The sequence below is a fragment of the Nomascus leucogenys genome, chromosome 7b (assembly GCF_006542625.1).
Source record: "Nomascus leucogenys isolate Asia chromosome 7b, Asia_NLE_v1, whole genome shotgun sequence".
In the NCBI taxonomy this organism is placed as follows: Eukaryota; Metazoa; Chordata; class Mammalia; order Primates; family Hylobatidae; genus Nomascus; species Nomascus leucogenys.
The window spans coordinates 49,374,372-49,395,222 of NC_044387.1; the positions used below are offsets into that span (position 1 = coordinate 49,374,372).

Here is a 20,851-nt window from a genome sequence, read left to right on the forward strand (position 1 = left end):
GTCTAGATCAATATATATTAAATTAGAGCTGTAAAAGTAAAATTCTTAGTTGTAATCACACTAATTGGAAGAAGGGAATGAGGGATGGGCATGAGTTGAAAAACTATGCTCACTACCTGGGTGATGGGATCCGTACCCCAAACCTCAGCATCGTGCAACATAACCATGCAACAAACCTGTGGGTGTACCCCTTGAGTCTAAAATAAATTATTGAAATGTATTAAAATTACTTTTTTAAACAATTATTGAAATTATTTTTAAAATCATAGTAATTTATATATACCTACTTTAAAATTTAAAATATTTGTTGTAATTTAATATTAAAATATTATTTGGGTGAAGACACAAACCACTCTCATTAGAGAAATAAACCCTTCATTTACGAGGCTGCAATCTGGGTGGCCTGAACGCTCACTAGAATGTCCCAGTGCTCCTCAGGACAGGGTTCACAGCTCTGGGAGCCCTGCCCAAAGCTAATGATACATTCACAGCCACACAGGAAGCTCCAGAGTTTCCTTTACTTCTACAAGGAGATCATATAATTAAAACCTCCTGAGGAAAACAAGGGGCTATCTCTTACCTTCCACATAAGGTAGACATAATACTATTTAAAAATCAACTCACAGATTCTTTACTAGAAATGAAAAATATCTTGGAAGCCATTTTACAGGAAACTCTACATGCAACACCAACAAAAAAATATTCTTGTAGTTACAAGAGTCTACTGTGGGAGGATCCTCACTACTAAACAGTTATGAGGCAAGTCATTGTGGGCACAACATTTATTTATCAATAAACATTTATTCCGTGTCCAGGCAAGCCAAGCACCAATTCTCTGGGAACCTAGTCAAGAAGGGCTCAAATATATGGGCATATAAAGACTAGGACAGGCCGGCCATGGTGGCTCATGCCTCTAATCCCAGCACTTTGGGAGGCCAAGGCAGGTGGATCACTTGAGGTCAGAAGTTTGAGACCAGCCTAGCCAACATGATGAAACCATGTCTCTACCAAAAATATAAAAAATTAGCTGGGTGTGGTGGTGCGTGCCTGTAATCCCAGCTAATCAGGAGGCTGAGGCAGGAGAATTGCTTGAACCCAGGAGGCAGAGGTTGCAATGAGCTGATATCGTGCCGCTGCACTCCAGCCTGGGTGACAAAGCAAGACTCCATCTCAAAAAAAAAAAAAAAAAAGGACTAGGACAAAAATACCCACTTTCAAGGAGTTCACAGTCTAGAGGAATAAACAGGACATGTAAATGAACAAAATAGGTCCCCATCCTTTATAAATCTACTTTAAAAAACAAAAAACAGGGCAAGTATATGTACAAGATACAATGGAAGCAGAAAGATCCCCAATTCTGCCTTACTTTGGGCAACAAAGTAGGAGGTACACCTCAAAGGAGTGAGAGTAAACACAGGTTCAACTGAAGAACCCTAAGGACTTGGCTAGAATACAGTAGGGCTAGAATACAGAAATGTCAAAATGAGGACTAGTCGGCAAGGGCCAGAAGACCAGTCAAGCCCTGGACTTCATGTGACACAGGACGGTGAATAAAAGCTGTGCAGTCCTATAACCTGATTTGCAGTTCCCAGAGACCAACCTGGGCTGCTGTACTGAAGGTACAGAATGGGAGGGTCAGGGATGAAGAAAACAGAATGGGCATCTAATTCCCTGTAATGTCTTTGCTCTCCCTTAATCTAAGCTTTATATTCAAAATAAAAGTACCACTCTCACTCCACAACTCCCCCAGTATTTGAAGACCACCATGGAGCTTTCCTAAATTGGCCCTTCTTCCGAGTCAGCACCACACATTCATTCCCCATCCACTCCTCCAGATTTCAGTACCCTGTATCCACTGGCATCAAAGTATAGCAGGCATCAAAGTATAACAATGTATAACCTTGGAAGTGGGCACAGATACAAGCCAGATCTGATCTGGCAAGCACAGAGCTCGGCTAGACTATTATCTCTCTTGATCTAGAAACTGAGTTGCTCCCGTCTTAATCTAAGAAAAAAAAAATCTGCTTTTCTAAGAGCTTCCAGAGGCTCATAATAAGTTCACGGTTATCTAATATTTTCAAGTCTTTTACCACACAAACTGTTGCTAAGCTACTTTTCTCCTTTTGCCCCCTTTTATTTTTTGTTTTGGAGGTGGAGTCTCACTCTGTCGCCAGGCTGGAGTGCAGTGGGGCGATGTCGGCTCACTGCAACCTCTACCTCCCGGGTTCAAGCAATTCTCCTGCCTCAGCCTCCTGAGTAGCTGGGACTACAGGTGCGTGCCACCATGCCCCGTTAATTTTTGTACTTGTAGTAGAGACAGGGTTTCACTATGTTGGCCAGGATAGTCTCGATCTCCTGACCTTGTGATCCCACTGCCTCGGCCTCCCAAAATGCTGAGATTACAGGCATGAGCCACTGTGCCCAGCCTCCCCTAACATTTTATTATGAAATTTTACAAACATGCAGAAATGTTTTCAAAACTGTACAGTAAGCAACATCCCACTTCTTTCCTTTTCTTCTTAATTTTTTTTCTCTATCATAGCACACTACAGCCTGAGCTCCGCCTCAGCCTCCCAAGTTGCTGGGATTATAGGAGCATACCACCATGCCCAGCTTTTCCTCTTCATTGCTGTGTAATCTGTATTCTAAAAAATCTAAACCTTTATCTGTTAAAATTTTTATTTGGTAAATCAGCTCAAGGTTCCAGCATTTGGAATAATTTTAAATTCTGACTTTGACTTGAAACCCGTTAGTCTTCCTTCTAACAAGTGTTGTCTTCAATCTAAGTCACTTGGCCACCTAGTATTCTCATCTACAATAAAAAGGAAGCTGGATTCTAAGGCATCTCTACGACACCTTCTGACTCTTGTAATGTTAGATAATTCACATAATTGATGACGTTACATAGGACAAAGCAATGGTAAGGCTATGTGACACACCAAAAGAATCTCTTTCCGGGTCTCCCACACAGTGAGTAGAGAACTGAACTTAAAGGTCAAGAGACCTGGGTTCAAGCTCCAGTTTTGCCATCCAAGTTGTATGACTCTGGACAAATCACTTAATCACTTTATATATCTGCAAATCTGTTTCTTCTCCTATAAAAAAGAACTGATAAAACCTAGTTTATAGAGTTCTTGTGTAAACCAACAAGAACATAACTCCTGATATCCCAGTTCCAGAAGTTATTTCATCACAGATCAAAGGTCAAAGGAAAAATGGTATAACAATCCAAGGTCAGGGACGGCAACTTATTTCAGTGGTTCAGAAACCCCACCCTCACCAACCATCCACCCATGAAAAACACACCAATCAAGTTTCAGAAATATGCCAAAAGGACATTATAAATTTATCTTACTGTCATACTGCATCCAGAAGGATCCGCACTGATTAGAGGACAACACAAATTGTCCTGGAAGCCACAAGGGAGCTCCAAGGCCATTCCTTGGCTGAGAAGCACCTTCAGCCCTGGCACAGGGTGGGACAGGAATCCTTCTTGGCAACTACGGGGCAGTCCCCAATCTCTCCATTCTGTAGTCACACCAGGATCTTGATTGCTGTCACTACTTTCTTCTTTCAATTCCTCCTATTCACCTCCATTAGAATCTTTTCCCCTCAATGTTTCCAAAATGTACTGCTATTTAAAACCATTTAAATTTCCTATTTAATTAATAATTCTCTGTGCTTATTCAAAAATAACAACAAAAAGAAAACACTACTATCCAGGAGACTGCCCAACCATGTATGATCAAATCTGTATCCTTCTGTATCCTTGGGTAAGTTAACCTCTCTGAAATCTGTTTCTTCATTGTAAAAGGGGGCTGGTAATACTATGTACCTTCCTTACAAGGATGTTGAGAGGATTCAATTAAATAATGAAACTAAAGTGGTTAGCAGGTTGGCAGCCCACAGTAAAGACCAGATAACATGAGCTATCATAATGTACAGAAGAATATACTACATGCCCCATGTATGACTATTGCCTTATTAAAATAAAAGCAGCAATTCAAAAGACTCTTTGTAAAAGAAACCCTTTATAAGGAATGACTAAAGATTGTTTTTACCTACTACTTATATTAGATTATATACCATGGCCCACAGATGTCAACAAACAACATTAGCTTCTGGGGTTTCCCTACTGAAAATTACATATTATGAAAATATATAGTATGGAGTCCACTGGAACAATAATCAAGAGACCTGGATTGCAGTCCCAGGTCTGGCACCATCTATGTGACCCTGTGCAAGTCACCCACACTCTGTGAGCCTTGTTTATAAAGGAGAGTGGATTAGTAGCTTTCAGAAGTTCAAAAATTTCATTTCATAATCTGTACTTTCAGAACATGGAATCAAACAATTTAAGAGGAACTGCTTATTAATTATGACTTTTTATGCCTATCAATACCCACTGAAAATCCAAAAAGGGTTTTTAACCTAAGCAATCTATTTATCTCTATTATTTCACAAACTTCATTTTCAAAATGTAGAGATCATATTAAAATTGTAAATTAAGAACAGACTTAAAACACTGAGGAGAAAGAATCACACAGTCAAGGGAAACTGTAACTCAGGGAAAGGGCCACTTCAGAGTCAGAAAGTGAATGTTGCTAAATGAAGCAAAATCAACAATCGATTTGATAAAACATGTGTCTTACCAAAAGCCAATCAAAACTTTCAAAAGAAACCCAGTAAGAAGTGTTTAAATCAAATAAATCATAATGTAATGGATTGATCCTATATTCTTCAACATATACATAACCTTTCTTATGGTGAATTATGACACACATTCAGAAAGGTGCATTTCATGTACACATTTTAAAGACTTGGAGTGAGACTCCACTGAAAAAGTCAAGGACTACTAAGAGGGAAAGTCTGAGCCTTGTCATGTCAAAAAACTGCACATGTGCAAGTCGGCATATATTCAAGGTGCATGAAACAGGACGGAAAGAGAAGCAGGGCAAGATGGCTTCAGATATGTGATTCTCTGCTCAGTCTGAATCCAGACAGAAGTCCAGTACTGCTCAAAAAACTTCAATGCTTACTGACTGAGGAGGCACAACTTTTAAATGTTTGTTTTTATAAGACAGTACTTTCTTAATGTTTAAAGACAGATTTTATACTATGCCTAAAATTGTAACATGTAGTACATTTAACAGGGTAGTTTCCTATTTCCAGGAATCAACAATATCGATTATGACTTATGAGGAAAGATGGCATCCAGATCTACCTCCCCTGTTTCTACCTCTAACTCCAAGACGAAAGAAACTGTTCTCTATGTCCTCTCCCCACTCCAGGTAGGCACTCCCCCTTAAACACCCTCATGGCCACGGAAGGAAAATGCAGCTCCTTTCTGCTTTAACCCAGTTCTTCTCACAATTCCCTCCTTTCTGCCTGTCCAACCAGTTAAGGAAGTCTCAAGGTGAATCCACAGAAGAAAGACTGCTCAGTCATGCCTGAGTGGCCACTTTAATCAAGATAAGGAGGTGATGGTGAGCAGGGCCAATGAAGCCCCAGTGGAGGGATGGAGGCCAAGTCATGCTGCAGTGGAGTGGAATAAAAAGCTGAGTAGGAAAGAAAAGGATAAAGAACTTCTCAAAAATGTGTGAAGGGGAGAGAGCCAGAGGGTAAATGAGGAGGCAGAGACACTTTGCTGATGTTGCCATTGTCGTTTAACTATGAAAGTAAGCTGGCTGGAAAGCACCAGCCAGCCAATGTGGAAAGCCCACACTGCACAAATACTAGGGCACTGATTCTCATAATAACCCCACGTGGACGGAAAGGAAAAACAAACTTCGGTTAGAGAGGAAAGCAAGCACAACTACATATAGGATGCTAGACCAACCACAACTACATATAGGGTGCTAAAAAAAAAAAAAGGAGGTAGTTATCAGTAATACCAATTCAAACGGCCACTAAACAGCACAACTGTATTCCCACTTGTTTTGGCCAAAGAAAAGCTCACTCACACTAACTTATAATTTCTATTATGCTTTTTTTGTTTTTTGAGACGGAGTCTCGCTCTGTCACCCAGGCTGGAGTGCAGTGGCGCGATCTCGGCTCACTGCAAGCTCCGCCTCCCGGGTTCACGCCATTCTCCTGCCTCAGCCTCTCCGAGTAGCTGGGACCACAGGCGCCCGCCACCAGGCCCGGCTAATTTTTTGTATTTTTAGTAGAGACGGGATTTCACCGTGGTCTCGATCTCCTGACCTCGTGATCCGCCCGCCTCAGCCTCCCAAAGTGCTGGGATCACAAGCGTGAGCCACCGCGCCCGGCCCGATTTCTATTATTCTATGAGACTTAACACAAGAAAATAATTAGAAACGATTAGAAGCTTCCTGGATTTTTTTAAACTTAGAACCATGTAAGTCTTCTTCTTTCTTTTTGAAAAATAATGAAATAAAAATCCTAATCTTATGCCAAGACCTCTTCAGATCCATTTCTGGAGATCTTCTCTCATTTTAACGCAAGCTGCTGGAAAGGACGTTAAACTACTGACAACACTTAACATTCCAGACAAGTGACAAGCCTGGAAAAGGACAGCCTAAAAGAATGTCTGGCAACAGTACATAAGTGATTTTTCCAGATTTAGTCCAAAACACATTGGTTCCCAAAGTTCAAACTGCCAGAATGCAAGAAATTTTGCGTCTCCTCTGGCCACTACCTCCTTAGCCAAAGTTTCTGAATATTTACAAGAAGAAAACGTTTATCCAGGATCCTTTCAAACCACAGCTTTATGCTCAGACTCCTGGCAGGCAGTTTAAACTTGCACAATTTGGTATCGATAAAATTAACTGTTGGCCATAGTTTTAACTCAAAACATCAATCTATTTGTACATTTATAACAACCTCTGATGTGAAATACGAAATGAAACATTTCATTTTGCACTTCATTAATGGTTCAAGTATAACAACATAAAAAATCCTTTCTAAAAACCTTATAATTGGCTGGGAGCAGTGGCTCACGCCTGTAATCCCAGCACTTTGGGAGGCCAAGGTGGGCGGATCACAAGGTCAGGAGTTCAAGACCAGCCTCATCAACATGGTGAAAACCCGTCTCTACTAAAAATACAAAAATTAGCCGAGTGTGGTGGCAGACACCTGTAATTCCAGCTACTGAGGAAGCTAAGGCAGGAGAATCGCTTGAACCCAGGAGGCAGAAGTTGCAGTGAGCCAAGATCACGCCATTGTACTCCAGCCTGGGTGACAGAGCAAGGCTATATCCCAAAAAAAAAAAAAAAAAAAAAAAAAAAGCTTAAAATTTTGGATTTGAGAAGTCTTTCTAAACTAAGTTAAAATAGAATTCAAATTCAGTGTAGTAAAAACTAAGAACTAAGTCTTTTTTTCAACAAGCATTTCACTGGTTAGGTTAAAAAGAAATTAATAAAAAATGCTGTTATTTTACCCTGTGTCTAGTGAGTATAAAGCAGTGGTACTTAATGAGGGGTAGGGGATAATTTTGTACCCTAGGGGATATTTGGCACTGTCTGTACACATTTTTGGTTGTCACAACTGGGTGGGAGGCAAGGTGCTACAGACAGTGTGTTAAGAGGCCAGGAATCCTGCTGAACTCCCTACAACACACTGGACAGCCCCCCACGACAAAGAATTATACAGCCTAAAATATCAATACAGCCAAGGTTGGGAAACCTTGGTATAAGGGGACTGGTTAAACTTAGAAGGAAGGGTTTGTCTTTCTGTAAACCATCCCATAAATAAGGTCTCGTGTGCACAGACAATCTGCTAAGAAAGCCACAGTTCTGGCAGCTGGTAGAGCTGAAAGAGAAGGGAAAATATGCACTGGGCCCTTGGATTTCCACCCATATTCCCCAGGAAAGGATATGGTTCCAGGAAGGGCTCTCTCTGATCTCCCGGAATGAAATCTGAGAATGAAACACAGGGCCTCATTGCTTACCTGTACCTCCTTTTCGTAGTCTCCAGCTGGCCTGGCACAGACTGATAACCCCAAATGGATGGTCAAAATCCACTGTTCTCCAGTCCCTCTGAAACCTCACCGGCAAGAAGGAAAGAAACTAAACCCCGAGGGCCCATTATATTCCAGCGCGGTCCTAGGGATTCCACACTCACTGAGTTCCTTTTCATCATAAGAAGTGGGTATTATAATATCAGATCCACTGTAAAAGGTGATCCCAAAGCAAATGGTAGAGCAGGAGTCTGAACAGGGGCACCTCCAAAAGCCACACCCATCCCACCACAGCTCCCAGGGGTTTCTTTCTAATCTCAAGGGTGGCCTATACCCTGGGACTATAGAGGGCCTTGGTGTGCTAAATCTTCAGAGACATTTTTAAACAGTCAAGACGCCTCTTGGCGACTGGAGGAAGTTCCTGACCTCACGGCATTCCCTCCTTCCCATCCCCACTACCACGCCAATCCTATGCCAGCCTGTCTGTGTCAGGGAAGAAGTCCAGCTGGACAACTCTGGCAGCCTCCTGTCGCCCTCCCCTGCCAGCAATCCTTCTGTGCCACAGCTGTTTGTCCACACTCTAAAGCACACATCCCACCAGGCCACTCTCCTGTAAAATAATGCCTCACTGTCCCAGGCCAAACACCCCAGCGCCGATACCTGCTTCTTCAAATCCAGGCTCCAACCCATCCCTCCATCTCATTTCCATTTTACTTGCACATATAGCCACACACTTTCACATACCCACACTTTGGCTCCTACTGTTCCTACCCCTGAAAACCCCTTACCACTTTCTTCCCTGAGAAATAACTGCTCATGCGTCACTTCAGGACTCAGCTCCACTGCCATGTCCTTAGTGATACCTTCCCTTGTCTCTAGTTGGTTGGCCCCCCATCCCTCTTACCTTTCTGGCCACAGCACTCACCTAAGTGTCTTTTATCCAGACAACATTTAGGGTATACTTAGACCAAAAAAGTCATCACTATTTATCTGAAACTCACATTTACTTATTTTTAATTTTCATTTTTTTGGAGACAGAGTCTAGCTCTGTAGCCCAGGCTGGAGTGCAATGGCGCAATCTCAGCTCACTGTAACCTCTGCCTGCAGGGTTCAAGTGATTCTTCTGCCTCAGCCTCTTACTTGAAAAACAGACAAAAGCAAAGCTATGATGTGAATAGCCTGAATTACTGCAAAAAGTACGTGAATGTTAGAAGTAAATCCTAACTCTTACTAGATAGGTCAGTTAATCAGTGACACAGTTCACGGCCTGTTATTAAGATATCCTATAACTGAGTCTAGAACTTTACTCACTTCTTAGTGGTAGGACAAAGATATAAGACAGAAAAAGAGGAAAGCAGTAAAAAGTACTTCCTTTCAAATTCAAAATGTCACGGTCCATACTTCCTTGTTAAAATGCCGAAACACACCATATGACTCAATTATTAATACACTAATTTTGCTGTTACCAACCTAGGATAAGCTTCACCTATGTCTTTATCTCAGGAGCAACATATTGCAAGTTCAAGCAATAAAGTGTAATTACATGCGAGAATGTCAATATAACATAACCAATCAGGTACTAAAAAAACAGAACATGTAAAATAACTATGATGTTTCTTCCCAATATTTCATTCTCATTTTTAAAAAGTAAACTTTCAGAACAATATTGTATGACATAAGCAAACTTAGACTTTCAGTAAAAGGTTACTACTAACAGCAAGTGTCAAGAATAGACTACCATGCAGATTTTGCTGCAGCTTACCCCCACTTTATCAGATGGAAGTCTTAAATCTAAGCCTTCGAAACTATATTCTAGTTACAAACATCACCAAAAAATCACCAAAGCCCTACACACATATACATGCCTCTGAGAATGTTGCCTGTCAAATCTGATTTACTGAATAAATGAGTAACTTGATTATTTTAGCTTAAATAAACAATCCCTTCTAAGGACTTCAAAACACAAAATCAAGATTTTCTTTTTAAAAAAGAACAGCGCGCCAGGTGCGGTAGCTCACGCCTGTAATCCCCGAACTTTGGGAGCTGAGGCAGGCAGATCACAACGTCAGGAGTTCAAGATTAGCCTGGCCAACATAGTGAAACCCCATCTTTACTAAAAATACAAAAATCAGCCGGGCGTGGTGGCAGGTGCCTGCAATCCCAGCTACTTGAGAGGCTGAAGCAGGAGAATCGCTTGAACCCAGGAAGCGGAGGTCGCAGTAAGCTGAGACCGTGACACTGCACTTCAGCCTGGGTGACAGAGCAAGACTCCGTCTCAAAAAAACAAAACAAAACAAAACAAAAGACAGCGGTACTGTTTTAGGTCATAACACTTAACATAGACCATGTGATACACAGAAGGCAGCTCTTTGAATAGGAGCAGCCTGGTACATTTGCTGGCTTGTATTCATGAATTTACATACCAAGTGGAAAGAACTCAGACTGTGGTTGGGTAGAATTTGGATTCAAATGCTAACAACTCCACCACTTATTAGTTATCTGGCTCTGGGCATATTACTCATCTCTAAATTTCAGTCTTTCATCTTTAAGTAGAAACAGCTAACACATAGGATGCTATAAGAACCACATCAAACGATGTGTGGAAACTAACAAGGAAAATGCTCAGCCCACAGAATTACAATAAGCATCCATCTCCTTTCCTTCCCACTACAACCAGGACAAATTTCCCTTTATCCTAAACTTACTTTCTTCTATCTCGTCATAGTACTAGTAGACATATAGCTCTCCCTTTCCACTACAATCCCCAGGGCTGCTTCCACTCCAACTTAAGCAGAGAAACTTCAGAGGTTCTTCTAGACAACTGCAAACTTCATCACTCCAATCTAAGTGTGTGCCACCCTCTTCCAATCCTAACCACCACAGCTTTGATCACTCTAGAGTTTAATTCAACACAGCTTTCTTTTACCTTCCTCCATCTTCCTCATTCAATCAACTACAAACTTACACTTACTTTTCCTTCGATTGTCCCTGGTGACTATGTGTCTCTCCCTTTCTCTTCTCATCCACTCCCTCTACTCTGCATGAGTCACTCCACTGGCCTTTTATCAGGCTTTCTTGACTGACACAGATCTCTCTGATCCTTTCTGTATTCTTTCAAATTGTCCTCCTTCTTTCTGAACTGTTGCTTTTTAAAGATGGGATAATGGTATTGTGGTGGTGTTTTTTTAAAAAGATTCTCAGCTGGGTGTTGTGGTTCACACATGTAATCCCAGCACTTTCAGAGGCCAAGGTGGGCAGATCACGAGGTCAGGAGATCGAGACCATCCTGGCTAACACGGTGAAACCCCGTCTCTACTAAAAATACAAAAAAATTAGCCAGATGTGGTAGTGGGTGCCTGTAGTCCCAGTTACTCAGGAGGCTGAAGCAGGAGAATGGCATGAACCCGGGAGGCGGAGCTTGCAGTGAGCCGAGATCGCGCCCCTGCACTCCAGCCTGGGTGACAGAGCAAGACTCTTGTCTCAAAAAAAAATAAAATAAAAGATTCTCTATTAATTAAATTACAAAATAATGGAATATCTCTGGAAAATTCTGAACTACTCGGGAACTCACATACTTCTATGAACTAAAGAAGAAACCAAAAGGGAAATTAGAATGTGTTTTGAACTTAAAATGAAAACATATCAAAATTTGTGGGCTACACTTCAAGCAGTAAAGGGAAATTTATAACACTAAACACCTATGTTAGAAAAGAAGAAATGACTCAAATCAGCTCCTACTTTAAGAAACAAGAAAAATAAGAGCAACGAAACACAAAGTATGGAGAAGAAAGACAAGAATAAACATCTAAGCAAAAATCAATGAAATAGAAAACGTAAAACAGAGATCAATGAAACAAAAAATGGGTTGAGAAGATCAAGAAAACTGATAAACCTCTAGCCACACTCATAAAAAAGAGAGGACACAAATTACCAGCATTAAGAATGGAAAAGGTGACAACAACAGTACAGATTCTACAGCTATCAGAGGATAATAAGAGACTATTAGGAACCACTTTATGCCAGTAAATTCAAGAACTTGGATAAAACAAATGAATTTCTTGAAAGACAAACTATCGAAGCTCACTCAAACAGTGATAAATAACTTGAATAGCTCTATGTTGAAGAAATTGGATTTGTAGTTAAAAACTTTCCTACAAAGAAAATCCCAGACATAGATGGATTCGCTCAGGAATTCCACTAAAGAAGAAATAAAACAAATTCTTTACAAACTCTTCCAGAAAACCGAGAAGAATATTTCCCAACTCATTCTATGAAGCCAGCGTTACTTTGATACCAAAATCTGACAAAGACATTACAAAAAAAGAAAACTACGGCCCATATCTCTCGTGAAAATAAATGTAAAAATTACAAACAAAATTTTAGCAAATTGAGTCTAACAATCTAGAAAAAAAGGATAATACGTCATAACCAAGTAGGGTTTATCCCACAAATGCAAGGTTGGTGTAACATTCAAAAATCAGCCAGGCAGGCTGGGCGTGGTGGCTCACGCCTGTAATCCCAGCACTTTGGGAGGCCAAGGTGGACGGATCACCAGGTCAGGAGATCGAGACCATCCTGGCTAACACGGTGAAACCCCATATCTACTAAAAATACAAAAAATTAGCTGGGTGTAGTGGCCTGCACCAGTAGTCCCAGCTACTCCGGAGGCTGAGGCAGGAGAATGGCGTGAACCCAGGAGGAGGAGCTTGCAGTGAGCCGAGATAGCACTACTGTACTCCAGCCTGGGCGGCAGTACAAGACTCCATCTCAAAAAAAAAAAAAAATTATTGGCCAGGCACAGTGACTCACGCCTGTAATCCCAGCACTTTGGGAGGCTGAGGTGGGTGGATCACCTGAGGTCAGGAGTTCGAGACCAGCCTGGCCAACATGGTAAAACCCCACCTCTACTAAAAATACAAAAATTAGCCAGGCATGGTGGTGCACACCTGTAATCACAGCTACTTGGGAGGCTAAGGCAGGAGAACTGCTTGAACCCAGGAGGCGGAGGTTGCAGTAAGCCGGGATTATGCCACTGCACTCCAGCCTGGGTGACAGGGTGCGACCCCGTCTTAAAAAAAAAATCAAAACTCAGTGTAACTCACCACATTGTAAACTAAAACAGAAAAGCCGTATGATCATCTCAATAGACACATAAAAGCACTAAACAAAACCCAACATTCATTCCTTATTAAAAAAATACAAAACTCCACACAGAGGATAACCTACTAAACCTGATAAACAGCATATATGAAATATCTGTAGCTAATATCATACTGAATGACGTAAGACTGAATATCTTCCCCGTAAGATAAAAAATGAGACAAGGAAATCCACTTGTACCACAATTGAAACTGCCTTTGCAAAATTATGACTGAGACAATGAGAGATCTAACTTAATCGACTCCATCTTGCTTCTAACCTCCAAGTTGTCCTTGTTCATTCCTGGGTGTAGACTGAACTAACTTTGGGAGAAACTTAGTTTATAGTTTAAAACAAACACGGTAACAGCCCTTTCCCAAAGCAGACCTCCTGCTTGCCTGGGCACCAGACTGCCTTCGTAGGACTCACATTAGCCACAAGATTAGAAATTATGGTTTAGGAGTCATGCAGCTGAAGGCTAAAGATTCTGACCCTCCCTAAACTGCTCTTAAGATCAGTGCTTGAGAAATTTTGCAGACCCTGCACTTGATGGATCAGCTGGCACCATCCAGATCGATTAACTGGCTCATCTGATCTTGTGGCCCCCACCCAGGAACTGACTCAGCTCAAGAAGAAAGCTTCAACTCCCTTTGATTTCATCCCTGACCAATCAGCACTCCTGGCCCATTGGCTTCCCCCCACCCACCAAGCTGTCCTTAAAAACTCTGCTCCTCAAATGCTCAGGGAGACTAATTTGAGTAATAATAAAACTCCCGTCTCCCACCCAGCAGGCTCTGCCTGAATTACTCTTTGTCTGTTGCAATCCCCGTCTTGATGATTCGGCTCTGTCTAGGAAGTGGGCAAGGTGAACCCATTGGGCAGTTACACTTCTATTCATTATGTACTTAGAAGTTCTAGCCAGTGCAGTAAAGGAAGCAAAAATAAATAAAAGGCATTCAGAGTGGGAAGAAAAAAGTACAACTGTCTTTATTCACAGACAACATTGACAGAATAGCCAATGGAATCCACAAAAAAGCTTTGAAAATGAATTACATTAAGGTCTCAGGATACAAGATCAATATACAAAAACCAAGTGTATTTTTATATATTAGCAATGAATAACTGGAAGTTGAAATTCACAGTATCAAAATATATGAAATAGGAGTAAATCTGACAACATCCCTTCAAAAAACTGGAAAGATTTGTACACTGAAAACTACAAAATATTGTTGAGAAAAATTAAAGAAAAACTAAATAAACTGAGAAGTATACCATGGTCATGGGTTAGGAGATTCAATTTTATTAAGAAGTCAATTCTTCCCCTGAAATTATCTACAGACTCAAAACAATCCTGACAGAAATTCCAGGAGCTTTTTTGTAGAATGTGACAAGTTGATTCTAAAACACAGAAATGCAAAGGACCTAGGACTGATAATTGTTGAAGGTAGGTGATAAATACGTCACTTGGTATTTCATTACATTTTTCTCTCTACTTTGTAAATGTTTGAAATTTTCCATAGTGAAAATATGTTTTGAATAAAAACTCAGATGCTTCCAGGAACACATATAAATACAAAACATCCTTCCTTTAAAATTTTCATTGCATTACAAAAATTGTTTCCTCTTTCATACTACCTTAAGTCTAACTCCCTGTCTTGGTTTCCCAGGCCCTATAACCAGTCCTCCCTGCTTCCTGTTCCTCTATGACAGGGGTCAACAAACCACAATCTGGGGCCAAGTATGACCCATCACTTGTCTTTTTTCGGCCCAAAAACTAAGAATGTTTTGCACTTTTAAATGGTTGGGGGAAAAAAAATCAGAAGACTATTTTGGGCTGGACACTGGCTCATGCCTATAATCCCAACATTTTCGGTGGCCGAGTACGGTGGATAGCTTGAGCCCAGAAGTTCAGGAGTTCAAGACAAGTCTGGCCAACATGGTGAAACCCCGCCTCTACAAAAAATACAAAAATTAACGGGGGTGGGGGGTGGGGGGTGGTGGCGAGTGCCTGTAGTCCCAGCTACTTGGAAGGCTGAGGTGGGAGGATAACTTGAGCCTGGGAAGTCAGGGCTGCAATAAGCTATGATCATACTGCTGCCCTCCAGCCTCAACAACAGAGTGACACTGTCTCAAAATAAAAAAAAATGTTATTGAAACATAGTCACATTCATTCACATCTGTAGTGTCTGTGGTTACTTTTGCACTACAATGATGGAGTTGATTAGCTGCAACAGAGACCTTAAGGTCTTCAATGACTAAAACATTTACTATCTGGCCCTTTACAGACAGTCTGTCCGTCCCTAATTTATTATATGCCTTCTTCTCCCTCAGCTAACTAATTGCCTCACCCCAGGAATGTTCATTACTACCTCTTCTTTGTTCAAGCCCCAGCTACTCCTCAAAACCCACAATTCCCTTCTTCCTCTTTCCCAAATCCTAACCATATCAGCAGTTTGCATGGAAGTAGGTAAGCAAAACACCATTCCTTATTATGTAAAGCAAGGCATTGGAGATGCGGTCCCTATATGTACAAGGGGAGGCTGATTACCCCCCGATTCATTTCCAGTTTCTCAAAGCAGGTTGGCAGGCTAGCACCTAGGAAGGAGAGAACGAGCAGATGATGCAGATAGAGCACTGAAAAATTTCTCAGTAACTCATGAGAGTTCATGTGTCAGTCCCCTTGTCTGCTATGTCATCCTTTAGACACCAATTCAAGACAGCAAAATTCAAAAAAGAAATGAGGAAGAAAAAGGTGATGAGGGGCAGAAGGAAAAGAGAACTAGTCACTTCACAACGTAGAGACTGTCACAAACTGTGGTGAACGGAAAACTATTCCGTTCACCTGGGAGTGGTGGCTCACACCTGTCATCTCAGCACTTTGGGAAGCTGAGGCAGGGAGATCACTTGAGGTCAGAAGTTCAAGACCAGCCTGACCAACATGGTGAAACCCCTTCTCTACTAAAAATACAAAAAATTAGCCGGGCATGGTGGCACATGCCTGTAATCCCAGCTACTCGGAAGGCTGAGGCATGAAAATCGCATGAACCCAGGAGGCAGAGGTTGCACTGAGCTGAGATCATGCCGCAGCCTGGGCAACAGAGTAAGACTCCGTCTCCGAAAAAAAAAAAAGAAAAAACTATAGAGACTCTAGCAAGCAAAGAGGCAGTCCTCCATCACTGGGAGGCCCAAGCAGAACAGCCTATGAAGGATGGGGATAGCAGAGCTTTACCTTGAACGCTTCAACTCATCAGGTGTCCTGATTTCTTGAGTTAGCACACAAAATGAAGTGGCAAAATCTGCTGGCTTAACACTCAGGGATTACTACCTTCCTTGCGTGCAATTTGGAAACAAATATTTTTGTTTGTTTTGAAACAGGGTCTCAGCCTGTCACCCAGGTTGGAGCGCAGTGGTGCAATCACAACTCACTGCAGCCTCAATCTCCCAGACTCAAGGGATCCTCCCACCTCAGCCTCCTGAGTAGCTGGGATCACAGTCGAGTGCCACCATGCCCATTTTTTTTTTTTTTTATTTTCAGTAGAGATGAGGTCTCACTATGTTGCCCGAGATGGTCTTGAACTCCTGGGCTCAAGCAATCCTCCCTCCTTGGCCTCCCAAAGTGCTGGGATTACAGGTGTGAGCCACTGCGCCCAGCCTGGAAACAAAAAAATGAATCTCTGTAACTGAAGTCCCAAATAGGAAACCCTGAGCTTTTGGGGATACTTAATTTTTCCATCTCCTAAAATTTAAAGTGGCAAATGAGGATGGTCATGGTGGCTCTGGCCTGTAATCCCAGCACTTTGGGAGACCAAAGTCAGGAGTTCGAAACCAGCCTGGTCAACATGGTGAAACCCCCATGTCTACTAAAAATATAAAAATTAGCTGGGTGTGGTGGCGCTTGCCTGTGATCCCAGCTACTCAGGAGGCTGAGGCAGTTCAACCTAGGAGGCGGAGCCTGCAGTGAGCTGAGATCGTGTCACTGCACTCCAGCTTGGGCAACAGAGTGAGACTCCATCTCAAAACATAAATAAATAAAGTGGCAAATGAGAGAGGAAGCAGGTTTTGGAAGTGCGTAGATGCCTCAAAGGTCAGCATTTGATCTTACTGCCTACGAGTTCCCAGTAAAAGCAGAACATGTGAAAGGACTCTGAGGCACAAAAACACAGTTGGATAGTCCTGGGCAGGCAAGAGGAAAGTTGAGTAAATGTGTGTCTAAAACGTGCATTTCTAGGCTGGGCACAGTGGCTTACACATATAATCCTAGCACTTTAGGAGACTGAAGCAGGAGAATCACTCGAGCCCAGGAGTGCGAGATCAGCTTGGGCAACATAGTGAGACCCTGTCTCTACAGAAATAAAAATTAGCTGTGGTGACGAGTACCTGTAGTCCTAACTACTCAGGATGCTGAGGCAGGAAAATCACTTGAGCCCAGGAGGTGGAGGCTGCAGTGAGCTGTGATTGCACCATTGTTGCCCTCCAACCTGGGCAACAGAGCAAGACCTGTTTCTAAAATAATAAAAACAATAATAATAAAATGTACATTTCTAACTTCATTTCAAAGTTAAGGCCAGATGCAGTGGCTCATACCTGTGATCCCAGCATTTGGGAGGCCGAGGGAAGGGGATCACTTGAGCCCAGGAATTCGAGACCAGCTTGTACAAAATAGTGAAACCTTGTCTCTAAAATAAAATAAAATAGAAAGTAAACAAAGTCAAATATTTTTTAAAAAATCAGAACAGAAATGTTTAACTGCGTACTTCTAGGCCCAACAGAGTAGGGGTTAGCACAGGCGCAACCAGGTTGCATATCTATATACAATCTGCCCTGGCAGGAAGGACAACCTTTTCTTCCAGGCTTAACCACTCTAGGAGACCCAGATTATTTTAAATTATAGCATCAACAATTTAAAGCAAGTTTTACTGTAAGGCACAATCTCAATAATTAATAGGGAAATATAATAAATACACAAAAGCTCAGGGAGAAAACAAGACTCTTGAATGGGCCTGGAAGTTTTGCCATGTCCCCCAAAGTACTCTCAGTTGCATCCTTCAGAACCTTTCAACACATACACATATACCTCCCTCATCCTTTTGTGAAGAGTGTATTAATCACTAGATTAAGAGGATTTGGATAAAATTTATAAATGTACAAACTTTGCTACCAAGGACTGACACATTTACTTTTCTAGCTCATCAGTTTATGTCCTAGAAAAACTCCAGATCCACATTAACCAGCTGTTTTCTATTTTTCATTTTATGATGCTGTTTCCACTTTCACCTGCAAAGTGAGTAATAGTAATACCTATTACAGTAATTTAAGTAACACCATTTAGAGTAATTTCGTCTTTAGTACTGTATTTATACTACTAAGAAAGCTGCCAATGATTCAAGCTGCACTCACTGGTGAAACCCTATGCTATATATGTAATTAATTTATTTCCTAAATTCTTATCTCCCTCCACCCCTTCCATCAGAAAATAAACTCTAAGAATGCAAAAGTTTTTGTGTGTTTTTGTTCAATACTTAGAGCAGTGCCTGGCACCTAACAGTCAATATCTGCTAACTTTGACGAATGAATGGTATATTTATATTATGCAATATTACTATGAAGCCATGAAACATAATGAGTTAGAGTGGTAGCAGCTAATTTAATGGAATTTCCAGAAGTATGAAGTTAAGAAAACAAGAAGAAAAGTGTCAAAAATATGATCCCACCTTCTTTTTCTTCCCTGAAACAGAGGCTTGCTCTGACGCCCAGGCTACAGTATAGTGCTGCCATCATGGCTCACTGCAACCTCAAACTCCTGGGCTCAGGAAATCCTTCCACCTCAGCCTCCCATGTAGCTGGGACTATAGGTGTGTGCCACAACGCCCAGCTAATTTAAATTATTTTTTGTAGAGACAGGGTCTTCCCTATGTTGCCCAGGCTGGTCTCAAACTACTGGGCTCAAGTGATCCTCCCACCTCAGCTTCCCAAAGTGTTGAGATTACAGATGTGACCCACTGTGCCCAGCCTAATCCCATTTTTGAAAAGTACACCCCAAAATCCATACACTGGTGAGGAAGTGGAGAACATGGAATCCTCATACACAGAATGTAAAATGGTACAGCTCTGGAAAACATTTTAGCAGTTTCTCAAAATGTTTAACATAGCTACTACACGACCCAGCGATTCAACTCCTACATATATACCTAAGGTAACTGAAAGGGTTATGTCCACACAAAAATTTGCAGAGGAACTTGTACACACTTGTTCACAGTAGCATTATTCACGATAGCCCAAAGTGGCAAAAACGCAAATGTTCATCAACTGATGAACAAATAAGGTATGAACTATCATTCAGACATATAAGAAATGAAGTGCTAATACATGCTACAACAGGGATAGACCTTGATAATATTTTGCTAAATGAAAAAAGCCAAACAAAAGGTCACATGCTGTATGATTCTATTTACATAAAATACCTAGAATAGGCGAATCCATAGAGACACAAAGATCAGTGACTGCCCAGAGCCAGAGGGAGTGGTGAATGTGAAATGACTGCTAATGAGTACAAACTTCTTTTTGAGGTATTGAACATATTATGGAATCAGATAATGCTGATCAATGCATAACTTTGCGAATATACCAAAAACCACTTGAAAGGTACATTTCAAAAGCCTGAACTTTAAGGTATGTGAATTTTATCTCCATAAACCTGTTATTTTGTTAACATATGCTTATTTGCAAATGAATACATGGATAATGAGGAATAATATGAAAGGTTAATGACAACCTTGGTGATAGGGTACAGACTGGGAGAGGAAGGTAAGTGTTGAGGTAGAAGAACACAAAAAATAAAAAACTAAAACAATAATCCAGGGCCAGAGGCCATGAGTTAGGAGATGGAGCAAGACTAAGTGTACAAAGAAATGAGCATAAATCATAAAAATGAGGGAACTAGGGTTGAAAAATCCAGCAAGTAGTTTGTAATGGGGGAGACAAAGCAAACCTAAGTAACTGCAAGGATTCAACGGAGTCTGCAGAAAATGCAGAAGGGAGAGAAAAACAATGAAAAAATGGATCAGAAGATTTAAAATTGGCTCTACCCCACCAAAGTTTTAAAAAGCATGCAAGAAGAAAATTCGATTGCTCCTGGGCAAGAATTCTTGGGCCCAGTGGGGTAGAACCAAACCATGATAAGAAGACACCAGTGTTTTGTAAGCAAGAGAATATATTAAGCAGAGAAAAGCAGCATTTATTGGGAGAAAAGGTCTCACTGTGATTGTTCTGGAATAAAGTAGCCCCATCAGACTGCCTCAGGAACTCATGGTGGAAGAGGTGCCACTGGAAAATGGCTTAGTCGGGATCTTCCCCAAGAACACTAGAAGAGACAGAGAAAGAATAGAATAGCTTTAAATTTTAGCAGATACTTCTTTTTCTTGTTTAATTAAAATAAATGTTATTGACCTAATATTTCTGAGACTGGGCTCTTGCAATGCTGCTCAAGCTGAACTCAAACTCCTAGGCTCAAGAGATTCTCCCACTTCAGCCTCCTGAAAAGCTGGCACTACAGGTGCGCACCACTGGGCCCAGTATAAGGGCTATTTCTTGACAAATTTTGACAATGCCACCAGTATGTTTTTCTTTAGAGACAGAGTCTCGCTTTGTAGCCCAGGCTGGAGAACAGTGGTGTGATCCTAGCTCACTGCAGCCTCAAACACCTGGACTCAGGAGATCCCCCTGCCTCAGCCTCTCAAGTAGCTGAGACTACAGGTGCGCACCACCACACCTGGCTAATTTTTTTTTTTTTAATTA

The 20,851-nt window shown here is 41.4% G+C and overlaps 1 protein-coding gene across 12 annotated transcripts in view; it reads right to left on the minus strand.

The window, feature by feature from the left end:
- SPECC1L (sperm antigen with calponin homology and coiled-coil domains 1 like) overlaps nt 1–20,851 on the minus strand; it is a 148,139-nt gene that overhangs the window by 121,759 nt on the left and 5,529 nt on the right. For 9 of the 12 annotated variants that reach the window (XR_004030968.1, XR_004030969.1, XM_030815916.1 and 6 more), the window contains exon 2: nt 20,314–20,417. The exons of 2 other annotated variants lie outside the window; for them this stretch is intronic. The gene's annotated coding sequence lies outside the window, so the exon portion shown is untranslated. Of the gene's footprint in view, nt 1–17,641; nt 17,670–20,313; nt 20,418–20,851 lie in introns of those variants that run through there. One more of the 12 variants, XM_030815919.1, reaches the window with a different exon arrangement.